Genomic DNA, 13,540 nt, shown 5'->3' with positions numbered 1-13,540 from the left:
TGATTCAGACAGCTACCATGCTCGCGGTGACACTGCCTTGCCAGGGTTCCTGGGTAATCTAGCATTTGAAGGGACACATGTATGTCTCCCGTCCCTCTCATGTATGTCTCAGGTAGAGGAGAGGAAGACAGGTCTCTCATCAGCGGGCTAGACTGACAGATCCAGTGTCTTCTGTGTATCTGAACTGTGTGAGAGTTGCTTTTCTGCACCATTAAGTTGTGGATTTTCTGGGAGCCATTTTGTTTTCCTTTGGGTCCCCTGTGCCCTGGATCCATGTTTTGACCTACTAACTAGGTATGAAGATAGATAGATAGATAGATAGATAGATAGATAGATAGATAGATAGATAGATAATTTGCCCATACTGAGGTTTGAACTCAGGATTTCATACTTGCTTGGCTTGTTTTTTCAGCTGGTGCTCTAACCCCTTGAGCCATACTTCTAGCCTGGCTTTTTGCTGGTTATTTTGGAGATGGAGTTTTGTGAACTTTTCAGCCTGAGATTGCTTCAAAGTTTGATCCTGTAGATTTCTACCTTTTGAGTAGCTAGAATTATAGGTGTGAGCACCTGGAACCATGTAATTTTTTTTCAAAGACTATTTTTATACATAACCAAGTTACAACTGTTCTCCAGATCTCTGGAGCTATCTGAGCTTTTCCTACATCACGAATGCCAGTCTCATGAAGAAGAGAAACCCAGGCTACAGGTTCTGGGAGACAGAGTAAGTAGATTCTACTCCCAGCTTTTGCAGGTTCCAACTGACCTGAAACCTCACTTGTGAGCCTAGGTCTCTAGTTCTTTCTCTGTGTAAGGAAGAACGTGTGCAATGGTGCACAGCCAGGAGTGTTGTCTGTCCAAGGCCATGCTCTTGGTTTCTTGCTTTGATATTATGGAAGCTGTAGACGACAGAAAGCAATGCCATTTCTTCTTTCTCCTAGAAGCGCAGATTCCACTCCATCCTGCTGAGGGCCTCTGGACTTCTCCAAGTCCCCGGGAGAGAAGCCGGTGGTCGCTCTGTCAGTCCATCTGTAAATCTATCCATAGACATTTCTGTCCTTTGGACCCACCACACCATTGTGAGCTTTATGAGCAAAGTTAAGGGTCGATCCTAGGTTCATTCCTTTTCCTGTCTGTCTGAAGGTCATTCTGTAAAACAATCAAATAATGAAGACAATCTCAAAGATGGTGTTGATGATCAAGCACCATGTCCACTGACCTTGTCTCTGCCGAATCATAAACACAGTGGAGCTGCCCTCCGACCTCCTATGACCACAATGCATTGCTTCCCTCCTGTCTGGCAACATCTTCCCTACCTCTCTCTGGCTTCTTGGCTATTCTGAAGAGCACAAAGAGGCTCTTGTTCAAGACCCTGATATGGGAGGCTCCCTCGGGCATCCATGTGGTTGACTTCCATTCCTGTAGGTCTTTACTGCACTGCAGGTCCCCACTCCTAATTGTCCACGTGTATCCAATGCACCTGCCTTTCTGGACGGCACTTCCTGTGCACATTCTGCCTCCCCACTGCCCACATATGCTTACTGCCAGTCTGCCCAGTGTGCATATTTCGTGCATATATCATTGCTTCCCCATGGCATGGAGGCCCTAGGAGAGTCGGGGTGATTCTCCCTTCTCTTCTGCTCAGTGCCATATCCCCAGGGCCCACAGTGCCCTCCACACCTAGTAGGCCCTCAGTAAGTTTTGGGACAGTGCCTGTGATGAGCTTACCCTGATGCTTGCCTCATAAAAAGGTTCTCCCCAACGTCTCCTTTAATGGGAGAGGAGGAAGCAGATTAGAGGGGGAGATGGAGAGTCTAGAGGGGGCAGATGAGGAGTTAGCCTTAAGTCCTAAGAGCCTGAGATCACTGGAAGGGCATCCATGGAGGGCTCGGCTGCCCTTATTAAAGAGACTTACCACAAACTTGTGTCCATTGAACAACTTCAGAGTTGGGTTGGCACAGTTCGTTCCCCACCCAGCGCCATCTTGGTTAAAACCATTAATACCAAGAGAGCACTGGTAGTGGTGAATGGGGAAATGTCAAGGGAAGGGGGAGCTTTCAGAGCAACTCTGAGCCCAGCGCCCACCTTTGTCTACCATGTCAGGACAGCTGAAGATGCCTTCCACAGAAGGGCTACACTGCTGGTCACTGCACAGGGAGTGACCCCAGGGCTAGGGCCATGGGGAGGGAGGCCAGGGGCTGCCCCATGTGGACGGGTACAATCATCCCCAATGCCCCCAGAGCTCCCACATCCGTGCAGGGAGGCTGCAGCCTCTCCCATGTGATTGGCTTGAGCCTGTGATCCTTCGTGCGCTCTTCATGGCAGTGGGCACTCAGGCCACATTCAGGCCATGACAAGTGCCAGCCCCACTTGGAGAAGCACATTCCACCTGATCGTTTTCTTTGGATCCACGTGCTGATTGTTGTTCCTTAAAATACTTTTGGAAACAAATGGAAAAATTCCCCCCACCCCTTATATCTCCTTCCAGTTAATTCCTCTGTTAAATTAGCTTGAGCTTTAATTGATTTTTGAGACCTGTTTTGAGGCGCTTAACACTGTCAGGCAGCCTTCTCTCTTCCGTCTCCTCCAGCAAGTAAGTCCAATTAAAAACACATCACACGATGTTTGTGGGAAGAAATCGGGGTGTCCTTTTGTTACTGAAAAGTCTGTGCATTATGAACACTGTGCTACATAGGGTGCAGTCTGGTTTGCTGTTCTTTGGGTGATAAACCTAGCACCAGCACCCCATCTCAGTGGGCCTCCTTCCAAATCCGGTACTCTAACATCCAAAGAAGGAACTTCTCACTCATAGATTCCAGCTCCCTACACATTGGTACTACAGGACATTAGAATGACAGTGCAGCCCTGGACGCTGGCCACCTCCAGCCATGCCTGGCTCCTGAGCCTTTCAGATATGAGCCTTTCTACACTGCAACAAGCTGGGATTTTAAGGGCCAGGCATGGTGACCCAAGCTTGTAATCCCAGCTACTTGGGATGTAGAGAGCAGAGCAGAGATCACAATTGAAGGTCAACCTGGAAATAAATGCTTATGAGATACCATCTCAACCAATGGCTGGGTATGGTGGTGGGTACCTGTAAACCCAGCTGTAAGGGATCATGATGTCTGGGGACAGTGTCATAAATGAGGAAGGACAAGTAGAGGGATGCCAGCCCAGGACAGTGCCTGCATAAACAGAGACCCTACCATGAAAATAACCAGTGCAAGCTGTCTCTAGTGGTTAACACCAGTAGCCCTCGACCCTCAGGAGGCTGGAGGATCATGGGTTGAAGCCAGCCTAGGCAGAAAAGTCTGCAAGAGTCTGTCTCCATTTAACTAACAAAATGCTGGACTGGGGGCCTGGCTCAAGTGTTAGAGCAGCCAACTGGCAAGAGTGAGTCCCCAGGCTCAATACCTAGAGTGACCAAATAATACAGAAGGTGGGGGGAAGAACTCTCAGTAATATAAGTTGAAAGAATCCAAATGATAATATTGTATAAAATAAAATATTCCATTAAAATCAATATCACCCATTTCTATTTTTTATGTGGGTTCAGAGACACTTGAATACATAAACACATGTGTACATGCATGCATACAGACACACAGACATATATGCACTTCCTCTTCTATGTCTCTTATCTGCAGTGGGCAGAAAGGAGGTAGCACCTGAGGCCTGAGGCCCACTATGTGGGATTCTGTCCCTAAAGCATATGTCCCAGCAGATCTAGACCAGAACCAGCCAAGCACTTTTCTGAGAGGTTCCCAGGTGGTGTGTTGGTGCTGGCCCAGAGATCATCTTCAAGGCTGGAACACACGGAACCCAGCCATGGGAGTGTCAGGAGTGAGATGTGGAATAAGGCCTTGGGGCCAGTGGCTTCTGTCTGTCATCCTAGCCACTCAGGAGACTGAGATCCAGAGGATCAAGGTTCAAAGCCAACTATGGTAGGAAAGTCTATGAGATTCCATTTCAACATAACCAGCAAAAATCAAGCCTGAAGAGATGGCTCAGATAGTATAACACCAGCTAAGTAAGTAAGACAGATAAGCACAAGGCCCTGAGTTCAAACCTTGGTACCAGGGAGAAAAAAAAAAGACGTGTGTGTGTGTGTGTGTGTGTGTGTGTGTGTGTGTGTGTTAAACTCACTGGCTCCAGAGGACTGACAGAGCAGTAAATGGAGCCTGAGTCTGCAAGGCTAAGCCTCATGGTTCTGAATTCATTTACTACAGTAGAATTGATTCTTTGCCTCCACCACCAAGTCCTATAGAAAGCACCAGTGAGGTCCTAATTCTCCTATTAATAAACCTACCTCTCGTCTCTCCGTGGTACTGCTTATAAATCACATTTGCATGTGATGACCAGAAATAATTTATCCACCTACTCGTCCATTCAGTAATTCATTCGGCAACCTATTATTATATCTTAGTGAGGTGAGTTAAAACATGAGCACCAAAGGGACCGGTTCCCGCTCATGAAGAACCAAATAGACAGGAAATAAATGGAAAAAATTACAACCCAACAAGAAAGGTATGTGCTAAGAGAATCAGGCCAATGTGTTCAGTAGCATGATACATGGGGATGGCTTGGAATGTATCCAAGGAACACGTACTTTAAAAATTTAACAAATGAAAATCATCAAATGAAATATCAGGAATGAATGAAATGCATTATACCAATATATATATATTCATCTGGTCATTTTACCAGATGGAAGAAAAGCATTTGAAAAAAATCAGTACCAATTATGTTTTTGTAATTAAAAAATTAGGAATAAAGATGGTCCCAATATGTTAAATGTCTGTGAAAATCTAATCACCAACGGCCTGCTTAATGTTCACATTTCATGAGGCTCCTCTTACCCCAAAGTTACAGGCGTCTGTGAACAGCAATCTTTAGAGCTTCCAGCTACCACCAGAAGGCAGGAAAACAAAATGAAGTCGTAACAGTTCATTGAGAAGACAGAAGCAACACTGTCACTGCAGATTGAGATTTGTGGGCAGGAGTCTGTAAGGACGGCCACAACCCTCTACTCATTCTAGGAAGGTATTCACCAAGATTCCATGCTACAAAGCTGCTATCAAATAAAAATCACATCTCTACTCTGTGCAATGGGCAAAAAGCAGTAATTAAAATGTTATCCAAGCCCACGGAGTGCTTAGGGATTCATTCCTAAAGTTGTCAAGGTCTCTGACTTAGAAACCACACAACACTGCTGTGAGACATTAAAGAACTAATAAGCATCATAAAGATACAGCTTGTTCTGGATTTTGAATGACTTGGTATTGTTAAGGAAGTCTTCAAATCGATGTGTAAATTCTGCCCATCTTAAAAGTCCCAGCTGGTTCTTTCTCAGGGTACAAAAGAGGCTGGTTTGCAAATGTACTTGGAAATGTGAAGGTCACAGAATTACTACTATATACATATATATATATATACATACACATATATATACAGAATAAAATAAGATTGAGAGGAAATGCTCTCTCTAACTTAAAAACCACATGGTGTGTGTGTCATCATCTGAAGACTCCAGGAGTAAATTCACCAACACAGAGAGTCCCTGGAGGACTGGAAAGACATTTGCACAAACTGTCCTAGAACAAGTTGGTTGGAGAATGAAATCAAACCTCAATCCCCATCTCAGACCACAAACAGATTTATTTAAGACAGAGTGCAGTCTGAAGGAAGGTAATAAGACACAAACTACCAAGCTTTGAGAAGAGAGTGTCAGCAAGAAGGACAATGAGAAAAAAAGTGTGTCTGGAGGGTTGGTGATATTGTTCAGAGGCCATCTTGCTGGGGTGTCCTTCATTCTGTACCCTGAGCTTAGTGGTGGAGACCAGCTACTCACCCAACACTTTCAACATCTTAGGGTCTTGAGCCAGGCAGCAACCAAGATGGTGGTGAGGCTGAGGTCATCTCTGGAAGCCCGGCTGGAGCAGGACCCGCAGCTTTGTGCGCTGTGTTCAGGTCTTGTGTGGTCCGATGTGGTGACTTGATTTTCTAAGTCCTCCCATGCATTGCAGAATGATCTGATGGAAGGGCCATCAGTCTTCACATGCATATCTTAGAGCGCTGACCATCCCGTGAGGAGCAAACCCCATCTCCATCTAATCCAGGCACCCGTGGGCCATACCCAAGGTGGCCAGAAGTCTCAGAAGCTCTGTGTTTAGAACACGCCATGTTCCAGGCACTTCACTCTGAGTGTCTAGCTGCATTTCCTACCAGCGTCTCAAACCAGGAATTTTTCATGGGCATGCAGTCATTCTGCTCACTGCTGGGATACAGGAGAAGCACACAGGTTGGGGATGAAGAATTCAGTGCCATGTCATAGATTCTTGACTCATTTCCCCCACAGTGCCACCCCACTTTCCACTAAACGTCTTTCAGCACTCCGAACACATTCATTTTATCATGTAGATAAACCATATTAAAACTTTTACCTTGCTTGTGGGACACCATTGGTTTTGGGGGTGGTGAATTCCTATAAAACAAAGAGCAAGGAAATACTCAGGAGATCCTACCATCATTGAAAACCATCCAGGGTAAATCTGGGCCACGTCTGTAACCCTCGCTACCCAGGAAGCTGAGATCTGAGGACTGAGGTATGAGATTTAGCTTGGGCAAGAAAGTTCCTGAGATTCTTATCTCCAATAAACCAACAAAATGCCAAAAGTAGAGCTGTGGCTCAAATGGTAGAGCACCAGCCTTAAGCCAAAAAAAAAAAAAGTCAAAAAAGAGCCCAAGGCCCTGAGTTCAATCCCCAGTATGGGCACACACATTCATAAAACGTAATAATTACTATATCTTTGGCCAACCCTTAGTCAAAATGTCATGCAGTCAATCTGCAGATAAAGCAGGCTTGCCATGCATTCATCCTATTTCTCACAAACCCTCTTGTTTTTCTCTTAGAATATTTGAGACCTCCTTGCTGAATGTGATTGGCCTTTGGGGAGCTATGGCCTTTGACCACACACCCACTGCCCCACCCTTCCCCATTTTTCTTGTCTCCTCTCCATTTCCACGAGGTCTGATTATTTCCATTCCACGTGTGAGTGACGGGCAGAATTCTTACTCCCACTTCACAGATGAGCAAACTGAGATGCTGGAAGCCTACACAGGTAGAAAATAACACATGCAGATTCAAACCCAAACGTGTTTGAACCCAAAGTGTTTATCGGCCAGCATTCCTCAGTGGAGCTCCGTGGGGACTTTTCTTCATCCTTTAGAGCCTCTTGGCAGATAGAGAAACTGAGGCACTGTGGACATGGAGCGGCACTCCTGTCCTGCTCATGGCTGGCTGTGAGTGACACTGCAGGCCAGCTGTCACTCAACCTGGACCAGAAAGAGGGGCCAGCAAACTGGGACCAAATCCAGCCAGCAGCTGGTATTAATAAAGTTATTTTTAATGACCCTCAAACTAAAAATAGCTTTTACAATGTTAAAGGATGATAAAAAAAAAAGAGAGAGAGAAATAAAGAATTGAGAAGAGAGCACCTCAGTGGCTACACAGCCTTCGGTATTTCCCTGGGGTTGGGGGGGGGGGCGGTTTCAGAGTTTCCTCCCCTGGGTTTTAATTACCGGAGTCCTAGAAAAGGTTTCTTAAATCAAATGATCTGGGAGAACCACTGACCAAACATAGTGACAAGAGCTGTCCATCTGCTGTTGTGCTCACCCTATCAGAGCCTCTACTGGTGACATGTTTGAATGTGGAAGATGTGGTTGCACAGAACAAGGCTTCCTCTCTGGGGTGTGGAAGTTGTCTTGTGCTCAGACTCTGGTCCTCATAGATGGATGTGTCCTTAGAGGTTTCAGGACCCCCTCCCCTGAGCTACTGCTGCAGAAATCAATCAGGGGCAATGTTTGTAAAGCACCTGTTACATTGGCAGGGACTGGCACAGGACCAGCCCAAGAAGGCACTAGCCAAATGCTAATCTTGGTTATCTTTGCCTCTGTAGTGATTTAAAGTACACTCTGGTGGCTCATACTCAGGAGGCTGAGATCTGAGGATCGTGGCACAAAGCCAGCCCAGGTAGAGAAGTCTGAAAAATTCGGGTATCTAACGAACCAGCACAAAAAGCCAGAAATATGGGGGTGTGAGTCAAGTGGTAGAGCACCGGCTAAAAGTCAAAGGAGAGTGGAAGATCCTGAGTTCAAGCCCCAGGATTCCCTTGTGCACAGGCCCGCAAGCATGGGTACACACACACACACACACACACACACACACACACACACACACCCCATCTCCCACAGTTCTAGCATGGCTGTTGCACTGTAAATTGTGGCTTGTTCTCCATATGCCATGTGGTTACTTGTAACTTGACCCCAGCAGAGCTCTTCTAGTTAAGCAGCCCGACCTGGAGGCTTCTGTGATGAATGCCTGTTCCTCAGTGCGTCCAGCTTAATGTATACATTGCTTGGAAATAAACCAAATCTCAGGACATAGTCATAATCATCAAAAGAGAAATCAGTGTCTCCAGAAATGCACATCTGTTCCTGAGAGCTGTCTGAGTGTCCACCATGGCTGTGCCCACTGGAAAACAGATCTCAACTTAATCCTTTACTGGGAAATGTGGGTGTGGAACATACTCAGAGGGTTTGGTAATTAAGTGTAGTTTATTAATGCGATTTTGGTTTACCTATTAATTACTGTTTTTTGTTTATTTGTTTAGTTTGACCAGGACCAAGGCTTGAACTCAAGCCCCTTGCTCTTGCTCTGCTTCCTTGCTTGGCTAGTGCTCCACTGCTTGGGCCATACCTCCTGTCTATTTTGTATATGTGGAGTGTGTGTGGGTGTGTGTGTGCATGCGTGTGTGTGTATGCCTGAGGATACTGGGTTTTGAACTCAGGAACTGGGCACTGTCCTTTCGCTTTTGTACTCAAGGCTAGTGCTCTATCACTTGAACCATGGCTTCATTTCCAGCTTTTTGCTAATTAATTGTTGATAAGAGTCTTATGGTCCATTCTTGCTCAGGCTATCTTCAAACCTTGGTCCTCCAATCTCAGCCTCTTAAGTGGGTGGGATTATAGGTGTGAGCCACCAGCACCTGGCCTTGTATGTGATTTTTATGGAGCCTCTCAAATGCCTGTACTGTGCGCAGTCCAACTCCTGCCATGAAGGGTCAGGTGGTGAGTAGTTCCTGGATTATGCAATGGTCAGTTCTTCTGCCTTATAAACATAGAAGACTTTTCAAAGTGAGGATCTTGGGAAGGGTCCTGCCTGGCGGCAGTTACCCCTTGACCCTTGTCTGAGAACCAGAGCTCAAAAGCACAGGCTTGATTTAGGGGCAACAGCAGCCACATGGCCTCTGGCAGGCGTCTGGGACCTGCATGCAAACCACTCCCACTGAGCCCTCTGTTGGCATAGTGCTATGTGAGTGAGGGAGACTGAGGCACGCCGAAGCCCCCTCAATACCCATGCGCACCTCCACCTGAGTTCTCAAAGTACAGCCTTCTTTCCTTTCTTGGAAGGAACTTCAAGCTTTGAACTTGAACTTTGAACTCTGACCCCATTCTCTCTTTTGGAATGAACCAGGTACATGCAAATATACAAAAAAAAAAAGAGTCAAAGAAAAAACACAGTGGCCAGACTTTGACGGCCAAGTTCGATTCTGCTCCCTGCTGAGCTTGTTCGCATGAGAGGAGAAGGTCCCTCCAAATACAGTCTGACTTGTGGTTGTGTGGCTGCCTCTCTCTGCATCCACAGGAGTCAATACTGAGTGTGGACATGACACCCCAAAAGAGGAGTATCCTGTCTGTCTATGTGTGGGGTGCAGGGTGGGGAAGACAGGCAGCAGGGAAGTGGGGTGCCACCCCAGCTGGTGCTTCTGTGCACCTGTACAGTCTTTGGGAGCCTCTGCCTGTGACCTGCTCCCCATCAGATCTGTTTACCAATGGTATACAAAGCTGAACACTGGGGATTGCAGCTCTGAACTTCCAAAGCAGGTGTTTGCCTGGGAAAGTCTGTTGACTTTGTATCCTGCAGTCAGTGTTTACAAATGGATCTCTACTGGGCAAGCCCCTTCTCCCCCCACCCCTCAGGTGGGCTTTTAAGTCTCTGGTTATATTTATTTTAACCATACAATCCATTTTTCACACTTTCCCACCTAACTGAACCTGTCAGCATGTTTAGGATCTGGCAAAAGAACTTTCTGGATAACCCAGAAAGTTTGGGGTGCTGGGTAAGGTCTTACCCATGTGAGCATCACCCCAAAGGGGATGTTTTTGTTTTTCTGTAATCTTAGCTGCTCAGGAGATGGAGGTAAGAGGATGGTTGCTGGAGGCTGGAGGGCAAAAGTGCAAGACTCTGTAGGAAAAGAGAAGCCAAAATGCCGGGTACCTCTAGCTCGTGCCTGTCATCCTAGCTACTCAGGATGTTGAGATGAGAATGGAGGTTTGAGCCCATGAGACTCATGAGACTCTTATCTCCATTTAACCAACAAATCAAAAGCCGGAAGCAGAGCTGTGGCTCAACAGGTAGCGTACCTGTCTTGAGAGAAAAAGCAAAATAATGCCCAGACCCTGAGTTCAAGCCCCAGTACCTGCACAAAACTAAAAGGACTTAGAATGTAAACCAGGTGCTCAGGCATGTGCCCAGCTGGTGTGAGGCCTGGAGTCTGCTCCCAGTTCCACCCAGGACGCTAGAGGTAGGCTTGTTTCTGGAGGGCCTCTGGGGTCACCTTCCCCCGGCTCACATTTCAAGCTCTTCCAGAGCTCTGCCTGGAGTTGAGTATGTTGTGTGGATGTTCATGAGCTTTAGCACTGGCCGGAGGTAGAAGCTGTGCTATACCAAACTGCGATTCTCAGCAGCGTAGCCCCAGGAAATATCAGATAGAGACCTATATTATCATGCAAAATCAGGACCCTGCTTCCCAAAGGACCGCTCCATCTCCTAAGAGAAAGGCCCTTTATGTCCTGTATGTGATGGAGAAGAAGCTGCTGTTGCAGCCCTGGTGGCAGAAACGTCAAAACTTGTATTGTTTGTTCTTTAATTTCCACACTTGGCCCTGGGTCATTAACTTTAGCTGGCCCAGTGCTTGCTTGGCTGTATTTACCTTGAAAGATGTGCAAAGCTTTAAAGCACAAGCTCTTGGCTTGAGAGAAACCTGCATCCCTGACTCAGCTCACACACAGACCCTTGCAAAGCCCTGGCTGGGGTTTATAGAGTAGGAAAGGGAAAAGGAATATTTAGAAGGTAACGTGGAAAGAAAAAGGTTGGCCAGAGAGGACTGGCCTGTCTCTGCCAAGGCCACCATGAGCGTTACTTATCAAAGACTTAGGCCATCTCTCCAGGAAGTCTTCCTATTCAGGAAGACTCAGATTGGAGACCAGCTTGGGCAAAAAGTTAGCAAGACCCCATCTCACCCAATAAACTGGGTGTGGTCGCCTACCCTTGAGATCCTCGCTTCACAGGAGGCATACACAGGAAGAGCACAGTCCAGGTCAGGCACAGGTGATCAACCACTCCTGATGGAAATGAGTGTGAAAGGGTTACTTCCCCTCATCGTCTCTGTCCCAGGATTGCCCTCCTCCCTTTTGCATGGAAGGTTTTGGGGAGAGTCATGAACTTCTCCTGCATTCTCTGAGATGTGATGGACAGCCTTCCACCAAGCTTCATTCAGGAAGCTTCTAGAAGCACAGGTGGCCCAGCCACTCATGCAGTCTTCAGTAAGTTCTCAGGCCAGTGTTGCAAACTCAACCCCTCCCTCCTCTCTGACACTTTCCTTTTGATGTTAAGGCACTAGTCCATGCTTAAACCCATCTTGTAAAAATGTCTGTGTGTTGGGGGTGGGGTAGACTCCCAGCCCTGGGGCTGAGAAAGGAATTGGGTGTCAATGGGGGTGGAGGTGGGGTGGGAGATTAAGGAGACTAAATTGAAAACCGGGGTCTTCCTGTCCCTCTTGCTGGAAAGCAGCCGGTTCTTAAGAAAGACCTTGATGGTCAGCTTGGTCTGAAGACGTGGATGAAAATATCCCATGATACATTCAGCGAAGAATTGGAGGGAAAGAAAAGTCCCCCCCCCCACCAAGCCCAGTTCTGTTCTCATGAGCATCAATAAATATTTATTGGCTTCCTGAGATGTTTGGGATGCTAGGAAGCAGAACAAAATATATGAGAGACATAGATCTCACCCTCCAGAAATCAGATCCTGAAGGAAAAAGGGCCAGGAACAGTGGACTATCTTTGAGAAGCAAGAATGAGAGTCTGCTTTCTCTGGAAGGATACTTTTAGCATCTTCCCATGACAGTGAGCCTGAGCCAGGCACGTCAATGCTGGCTTTTGTCAACCAAGTCAGATTCTGAATGCACAAGATGAGCCAACCATTTAAAAGAAACTGGCAGAGACTCCCTTTGCAGGAGGAAAGAATCACTTAGTAATGAGAATAATCACTATCTCATTTATTGAACTTTTGATTTTTCATTTTGGTAGATCGGAGCCATCTGAAAATGAAGGAGAAAATTTTGTGCTTTCTGTAGGGGAATAAAAAACAAATTACAAGTTTTCTCTCCAAGAGAGTTAGATTCTTTCTGTGTATTTTACTGGGTCAACTCAGGCTGGCTCCATAATTCTTTATAGTTATCCTGTTGTTGAATAATGACAGACATACCATCAACCTGATGTCAATAAAAGACATGACAAGGTTTCTGTGGTCTTCCAAGGACAGTGACTTGTGCTGAGTAGATTTTTTTTGGACTTGAGTTTTTGGAAATGGGTCACTGAGAGATGGTAAATTCATTTACTATTAGACAAGTTTTGGAACTTCTATGTTTGAGCACAGAAAGTCCAGATGTAGGGACTGTCTGTGTATTGTTGTATGCTTAGAACGGTCTCCTCAGTGTACTCACTGGAGCCGCTCACACCTCCTCAATATTAACATTGGAACTATCCCCAGAGTTTCTGTCTGTATACTAGGGAGAGAAGGGGGTCAAATATATCACCTGGTCAATGGACTAGTGCTCTGAGATCACATAAAGGTTCATGCAGTTCAGCACCCCGCCTTCTCAGACAATTGTTTGCATTTCAGTACTGAGTAGGGCATTTTCTCAAAGCCAGACTTGTGAGTGGAATCCCCTGTGTCACACACACACAACCAACCTGAGAAATACCACTGGATCATTCATGCATTCATTCACCAAAATGTGTATCCATGATGGACCGTGTGCCAGGCACAAGAAAGGTCCTCAGGAGCTCCACAAAGGAAAGAAGGACTAGACCAGAGGAAGCCCAGGGGCAGAGGAGGGAGGGACCCTCTGGGGAAAACACGATTGATCCTGGGCAAATCCAGGTTCTCCAGAGAAATGGGGCAGATAGAAGATTAGAGAGACATGATAGACTGTCAGATAGATGGACAGACAGACAGATAGAATTGGTCCAGTTAGTCCACAAGATCATGGAGAAATACAAATCTGCCATCTACAATCTGAAAACTCAGGACCGCTGCTGGTATAAATTCCATAGTGTAAGTTCCAGTCCAAGGACAATGGAAGATGGATGTCTCAGATCTATAGCAGGCAGAGGGAGAATGTCCAGTCTCTTCTCTCTC

This window comes from Megascapheus bottae, chromosome 6 (assembly GCF_031878675.1).
Source record: "Megascapheus bottae isolate mThoBot1 chromosome 6, mThoBot2.hap1, whole genome shotgun sequence".
NCBI lineage: Eukaryota > Metazoa > Chordata > Mammalia > Rodentia > Geomyidae > Megascapheus > Megascapheus bottae.
This window is presented reverse-complemented; position numbering follows the sequence as displayed.